Consider the following 7,938-nt stretch of genomic DNA (forward strand, 5'->3'; position numbering starts at 1 on the left):
GCCCGCAACCAAGGTACATGCCCTTGACCGGAATCGAACCTGGGACCCTTCAGTCCGCAGGCCGACGCTCTATCCACTGAGCCAAACTGGTTAGGGCAAGAGTGATGCCTCTTAAAATTTTGATCCAGAAGTATTATTTCGGTGGGGTTTTCAGCTTCCTTAGCAATGGAACTCTTGATTCAAATGAAAACCCCTGACCATCGAATATATAAAACATGGAAGTAGAGCTACTGGAGTTGAAGCTGGAACCAAACCTTCTGTCTCTGCCCATTCCCGGTTCAAGGAATACTTCCTTAAATTCTGAGGGCTCTGTAAACACAGTTTGATAAACACGCCCCTGATTGTTGTAATAATTTATCTTCTATTTATCTTTGGTTCAGAGAAAAGATGAATGGCTTGGGCAGGATTGCATTTCTTGGGGCAGGAAGCCTGTTCCTGTCATCACACAACCTTGGCAAACAGTACACACTCAGTGGGTTTTTGATAGATTGACTAGAGTTGAGTTGAATTAAAATGACAGACTTGGACGCCAAGCCTTGCTTTAGAAGTTGGAGCGAAATGGCTCTGCCTGGCTTTTCCCCAAGGTAGACGCGGGAAGGTGGGTGAGGAGATGGCTGCCCTCCGGATGACCTCCGTCCTGAATTAATTCATTGTGACCCTGAATCGGGGGCAGGGGGGTGGCCACCGGGCCAGGTAGCCCCATTGCGGAACTGGACGATCGAATCCACGATGTAGTTTCAATCTCTTTGAATACCCCACCCGGGGTCAGTGCACGGCACTACACATACAAACAGGTCAACAGATCATCGTCGCGTTGAAGAAGCGAAGTTAGCAGGTATCAGCGGGTTCAGCCTCGCGGACAGCGGGTGGGCTCCAATAGTGACAGGGAGCTCACGTCCTCGAGGGGCAGCTCAGCCACTGCCGGAGAGGGTTCCCTTGCATTCAGCCTCTGTCTTCAGCTTCTCCCTCTCGGACAGCTTCTCCCCTGTTCTATACATGTGCTCAGGCCTCTCGATGTCTCTTTGTTCAACTTAAACATTTAAAAAATTCTTTTAAAAATATCCTCTCTTTACCCAGTATCTCTTTACATCTGTCCTTTCCTTCACAGCCAAGCCTCTTGAGAGCAGCCTATGTTCTGTCTCTACTTCCTGACCCCCCTCCACCCCTCAGCCCACTGCAGCCTGGCTTGCCCCTTCCACTCCGTTGGAACTACTCTTGCCTAGATCAAAAGCTGTCTTTTTGGACATTCGGCAGCTGGCAGGCGTTTTCAGAGGCCTCTAGCCCTGTCCTTGGGCCACTCTCCATTGCCTGGGGCTCCCCACCCTCATGCATTTCTCAGAAAGGCTGTGGCTGGAGAGCCCTCTCCCTTTCTCTCGCATTGAAGTATCCAGTCTCCTGCCCACGAACATTCCCAGAACATCACTGAGTCCAGCACTTGGACACTGCTGGCCTCCTCCTTGGAACCCCTGCCTTTCTTCATTGCTCGTGACCACGGTCCTGGTTGGCTCCTTCCTTCTCTGGATCCTTCTCCTCTATTCTCTTCTTGGTTTGCTCTTGGCGGGTCCTCCACCTTCTGTTCATCTTTCCCCACCTACTCTCCTGGGGCTGTCTCACCTGCTCTTTGTCAGTGAGCAGCATAGTGGTTAGACAATTATATGCTTTACAAGGTGTCCCCCCTGGTATTTCCGTGCCCAACTGGCACCACACATATTTATTACAATGTTATTGACTATATTTCCCATGCTGTACTTTACATTCCCATATTTTATTTTTATTTCTGATTGCTCTTCATGTGGCAACAGCTAAAGAATGCTGGCCAAACAGTTAAAGGGCTTAATGGTTCATAAACTCTCCGGCGTACATCAACCACCTATTTTAAACATTACGGTTTTTACGTAATTCCAGTTATCGGTGCCGGGAGCCCGGGTTTTCACGCATTGACCTTCTTGGAAGCAGACACACCTGTCTTGGAAACGAGCCGTCCAAAAGATAGGAAGCAATATTTGTAATTAAGTGGAAAATTCCCCCGTGGCTGTGAAGTTAAAGTACAAAGGAACTGATTAAGCACAGTAAAGAGAGTACTATTCGTTCTTTTAGTGAAAACTCTTTGTTTGCCCAAGCCAGAGAGTTGCCATTTCTGAACAGAAGTCAAACACCTGTTGCTTCAGAAAGGAAAATTTCAGACCTGGCTTTTCGGAGCTATCGCTGATAAGGGCTGGCCGTGAAAAGCTTCCAAAAATGGGCATCTGGGCCCAAAAGTTTATCTTCCCCGCTGCTTGTTTTCTTTATCTGTGTGTGTGCCTTCGCTGGAAACATAAATGTGACTCCGGGCCAGGGCTAGCAACCCTCTTTCTTTCTGGAAGGACCATTGGCTTGGGTGTGGCTGCTCCAGATAAACTATGAGCCCCACACCACCCGGCTGACCCCCCAACCCCCAGGCCTGTCTTGGCTTGGTCAAGCCTTGGTCTCTAGGTCAGTGATGGCGAACCTATGACACGCGTGTCAGAGGTGACACGCGAACTCATTTTTTTGGTTGATTTTTCTTTGTTAAATGGCATTTAAATATATAAAATAAATATCAAAAATATAAGTCTTTGTTTTACTATGGTTGCAAATATCAAAAAATTTCTATATGTGACACGGCACCAGAGTTAAGTTAGGGTTTTTCAAAATGCTGACATGCCGAGCTCAAAAGGTTCTCCATCACTGATAACTTACTCATCTGATCACTGGCTTGCCTACAGATGGCGCCCCCTCACCTGTAGCTCCCCCAACCCCAGATTTTTGACCCGCTTCCCCTAGAGACCAAGGCTCACCCGGAGTCTGTATTTTTAAACAACCTTCGAGGTAGGGTGATCAGCCAACCGCCCTGGTTCACCTGGAACTGAGGGGTTCCCCACGCAGTGGGATTTTCAGTGCTAACGTTGGGGATGACCTGGGAACATCCGGGTGAGATGGTTAGCCTATTTCGGGGTGATTCTGGTTTACAGCAGGCGTCGGCACAGGGGAGCCCGCCAGCCAATCCAGCCTACCGCCTGTTTTTGTAAATAAAGTTCTCTTGGAACATCCTCATGCTCATTTGTTTACATGTTGTTTCTGGCTGCCTTTATGCTACAGTAGCAGAGGTGAGGAGTTGTGACCGAGACTATATGAACCACAACATGTGGACTATGTATGCTTTGTCCCTTCACAGAAAGTGTTTACTGACTCTTGATTTATAAGATAAAATCCAACACCCAAACCCTTCATCCTAGCCCTCTGCCTCCTCTCCAACCTCTTCTTGATTCCTTCCTCCCTCACGCTATGACTCAACTCCTACTATCTATTGATGGCTCCAGAAAAGGGCCGAATGCTTTCTCTTTTACTTATTTCTTTTTTTCATGTGCTTCTTCCTCTACCACAAATGCCCTTCTCCTCATTCTGCTGGGCTAATTGCTTTTGGTCCAACAGAAAACAGCTCCTACTCCAGGAAATCTTCCCTGACTGTCCCCCATCCCTCCCCAGGTTCTCAGGCAGGTGCATCCCCTGCCTGCTCCCCCCCCCCGCCCCCCTCCCCCAACATTGCTGGTTTGCTTATTGGTTTCTCCCAAGGGTTACAGCAGGATCCTCCAGGGAGAACACTGTGGCACGTTCACCTTTATAGCTCCCTCCCTGCGTTTGACTCCTACCGTGGAAGAAACCGGGAATATCTTTATTGAAAACTGAACCTATAAAATGGCAACAAGAACCCTCTTCGTTCCTGGAAGACACCTTGGCTGGGGTGTGGCTGCCCCAGACGATCAGTGAATAACACGATGTTCCTTCCCGGGTGGAAACGCATGGCACGTATTGACCACAGGGGAGTGCTTTTGTGAGCACCGTGTCTGGATCACCATAAAAGCGGGGTCACAACATCTGAGGGGATTTTTTATCTTCTGAGAAGAACCTTTGTTTTCTTGGAAAACTCAAGGAGCAATATGGGAATCCCCTGTTCTCTCCTGTATTTTTTCTATGTTTTCCCCAGGCCCGCTTGTCTCCAACTAAACCAGACGTGATAGATTTTTAGATTAAACTCAGTTTGAGTATGTTTTATGGCTCTAAGTTAATGAAATGGCTTTAGGTCAGCAATGACATCCAAAAAGTACTTGAAGGCATGCTCATTTCACCCTCCCCCACAAAAATTTGCTTTTTCTTTTAAGAGGATTTTCTTCGGTCTGTTGCTTTTTCTGTTTCCAGAAACTTTGCTTCTCCGGGTGAATGACTACTCCCGGACGGGCCAAAGGATCCTGAGGGCGGCTCAGCTCCGAGTGCTGGGTGTCCATGGCCAGGACTTCCCAGGGGAAACGGAGGAGGCGCCTTGAGGTGCTGCAGGGCCCCCGGGCAGAGAGAAGCCTGCAGAGCTATGGAGAAGGCGGCCGAGGGGGCTGCCCTGGAGCCAGGGCCACTGGGAGTGACCACCCAGACCCACCAGCAGCGCCAAAGGGAGCGATTCCAGAGTGAGAAGAATCTGCAGATCATGACGTCACTCCTCTGCAAGGTGGGTTTGGCAAGAATTGACCATCGGTTAGTGTGCAGGCTGCTGGCTGCCCTCTGGACCTTGTGCTCCCACAGCTCCTGTGTGACAGACCTGCGCTCCCTCTGCCGATGGCGCAGACCCGAGATCGAAGGGAAGCCTGGGACATGCGAGATCACGGCCTGGACTGGCCCAGAGGCTGGACCCAGGGCCAGCGTTTTACCTTCTCAACCCCTGATCCTTCTGTATGATGGACATAACAGCGTAGTATATACCTCAGAAGGTTAACGTTTACACGAGATCACATGTGGAGAAGTTGTTTTCTTTTTAATGTTTTTATTGATTTCAGGGAGAGGAAGGGAGAGCTAGATAAGTGTTAGGAAGGAAAAGCATAGGGCGCCTTAAGGAGTATCACAGGAGAACCACATTTAGATTGGGAGGCTAAGGAATGTGTACTGAGGCGTCTTTAAATTATAAATAACAGAAAGGCAATTTGAAGTCGTTCAAGCCAAAAGGAAGAACGGATTGAAAGGACGTTGGGGTAACTCAGAGAAGCAAGGGAGAGCTGACAATCCAGGCTTGGAGGAGGCTTCGAGGGTGGAGGGCGAGTCCAGGGACTGGCACCCCATCTGAACTCTGTCTCCCTTCCTCTTCTCTGTCTCTCTGATCAGCCTCATTCTCTCCCACTCGAGATGAGCTTTCTCCGCACACCAGAGAACAAGATGTATAGCCAAGTAGCTCTCTGACCCAAGGACCAGAGAACCTTCCCTACCACTTCCCAGGTAGGAAAACCTAGCAGAGGACTTTACTGACCAGAGAGATGGGATTCTGTAAAGTTGGTCCAGACAGGTTTAGTGCCTGTCCCTATAGCCAGACAGCAGGGCTGTTGCCTAAAGAAGAAAAAGTGTGGCGAGGGTGATCGTCAGAAGACTTTTTTGAGGAGGTAACATTTAAAGCGATATGAGACCGAAAAGATAAGATTTAAGCAGGTAATAAGTGAGGAAGGAACATGCTAAATAAAGGAAACATCACTCATTCGTTTATGTAGCAAATATTTATTGGCTATTTACATATCTCTTGATTATAATAGTAAATGTCATAATGAATATCACAATATAACGGATAAAAAGAAAAAGTAGAGTCCCTGTTCTCTTGGCGTTTATAAGGGAAAAGATCTTAGGCCAGAGAGCCTCCTAGGGGACTGCTAGCGCCAAGTGCCTGCGGGATCATGAAGGAAGAGCTTAGCAGCGCGAGGCAGCGCTGGAGAGGGAAGAAGGCACGGCGTTCAGATCCTTGCAGGCCATGCCAAGGTTTGAATTGTTCTCCTAGCGCCAACGGGAGGTCACGGAAGGGACACTAAAAAGGAACATGATCCTGTTTATATTTCTAAATATCACTTTGTCAAAGGGATTGTAAAGGAACAAAAGGTTAAGGACACCAGTTAGAAGACTACTGCTGTAGGTCAGGCAAGAAAGGATGGTAGCTCAGCCTAACGAGATAAGAAGAAGAAATATGAGGTACAGTGGCCCTCCCTTATCCATCGGGGATTATGTCCCAAGACCCCCAGTGGATGCCTGAAATGGCGGGAGGCCTTGAATCCTATATATACTATCCCTTTTTCCCAACACATACATACCTGTGATAAAGTTTAATTTATAGACTAGGCACAGGAGGAGACTGACAACAATAATAAAAGAGAACAATTCTAACGGTACACTAGAATCACAGTTACAGTGGGGCCTTGACTTACGAGTTGAATTCGTTCCGTGACGGAGCTCGTAACTCAAATTACTCTTATGTCAAATCAAGAAGTGAACGAGTGAGACACGTGATGCTGGGCTGATGTTGTAGTGTTAACTGTGACGTTCGCTGCGCCAACTAGCGGTGGGGTATCTGAAGCTGGCTCGTAACCCGAATTTTAGCTCACAACTCAAAGCAAAAAATCGGCCGAGAGACGGCTCATATCTCGAAAAACTCGTTAGTCGGGACACTCCTAAGTCAAGGCCCCACTGTATTCGAATGTGATCTCTCTCTCCCTCTCAAGATATCTTATTGTGCTGTGCTCACCTTTTCACTTAAAGAAAGCTCCTTACGGCCTCTCTGTGGCACATCGGGGTTGCCGGCAACACTGCTCTCGCACATTGGGGCAGTCGAGCTGATAACTGAGATGCTACACGTGACTGACAGGTGGGTGGGTCGTACACACAGCGCAGAGCTGCTGGGCAAAGCTCAGAGTCAGAGGGTCGGGGTGTCGGACGGCCAGGCACAGAGGCACTCCCAGGGGTGGAGGCTGCAGGGTGTCCTGCTCCACAGCCAGGTGCCTCAAGCGCCTCTTTTATACCAAACAGACGGTGCGTGCACGGCCCTCTGGCCTGCACAAAGGGCTCCTTTCTTAGAGGAGTGACCAGGCCATTGTTCACAGATGAACTACGCAAAGCAAGGGCGAGGTTGGGGCGGGCAGGAACTGAGAGCCAGAGTCCCAGGAGCTGTCGTCAAGTCAGCGTAAGTCAGACATGCAGGAAAGAGATCTCCGAGCGAGCAGTGGGGAGCAATGAGGGGACACGACTTATTTGACAAAACAGGTTTTATTTCCAGCTAAGTTTTCAGCAAACCCATGAATTTTATCAAGGCAGAGGCACCCGGACACCCTCTAAGGTTTCTACAGTGTCAAGTCTGTGTTTATGCAGCGGCCTCCCCTTCCACATTGGAGGGCAGCGTAATCTCCCCTTGGGGACAGGGAGAGTCACAAAACTATGCATCGATACAGAGCTGTGCACATAGTAGGACACACTAAGGACACATTGAGGGGTGAGTGAGCGAGGCAAAAGAGACAGATAAGGCTGAACACCGTGTATTTCCATAAAGGGAGAGGTTTCTCCCAGGCATTGCCAATAGCACTTCTGGTATCACTTGCTTTTCTTTTTTTAAATATTTTTTTTATTGATTTTTTTACAGGGAGGAAGGGAGAAGAATAGAGAGCTAGAAACATTGATGAGAGAGAAACATCGATCAGCTGCCTCCTGCACACCCCCCACTGGGGATGTGCCCACAACCAAGGTACATGCCCTTGACTGGAATCGAACCTGGGACCCTTTAGTCCCCAGGCCGACGCTCTATCCACTGAGCCAAACCAGTTAGGGCTGGTATCGCTTTCTTAACGGTAGCATGGAAATGAAAATGTGCCCTGGGCATGTTGCTTTAAAAGGATCCCACAGAGGCTCTCCCTGAGCCGGTTTCCTGGGTCTGGGACACAGTGAATGATGAGAGGCTGAGCAAAGCGGCCGTCCGGAGGGATAATAGGACCTGTGTTTGTAAAGCAAATATTCCTTGAGCACGCACGCGTGCCAGGTTCTGTTCAAGTCGTTGGAAGCGAGCCCTGGAGGTGTCCTCAGGGGAACCTGCCACCCGATTGTGGAAACAAACAGGCACCAAGGTAAACCCACACG

Source organism: Myotis brandtii, unplaced genomic scaffold (genome assembly GCF_000412655.1).
Source record: "Myotis brandtii unplaced genomic scaffold, ASM41265v1 scaffold131, whole genome shotgun sequence".
Taxonomy (NCBI): Eukaryota; Metazoa; Chordata; class Mammalia; order Chiroptera; family Vespertilionidae; genus Myotis; species Myotis brandtii.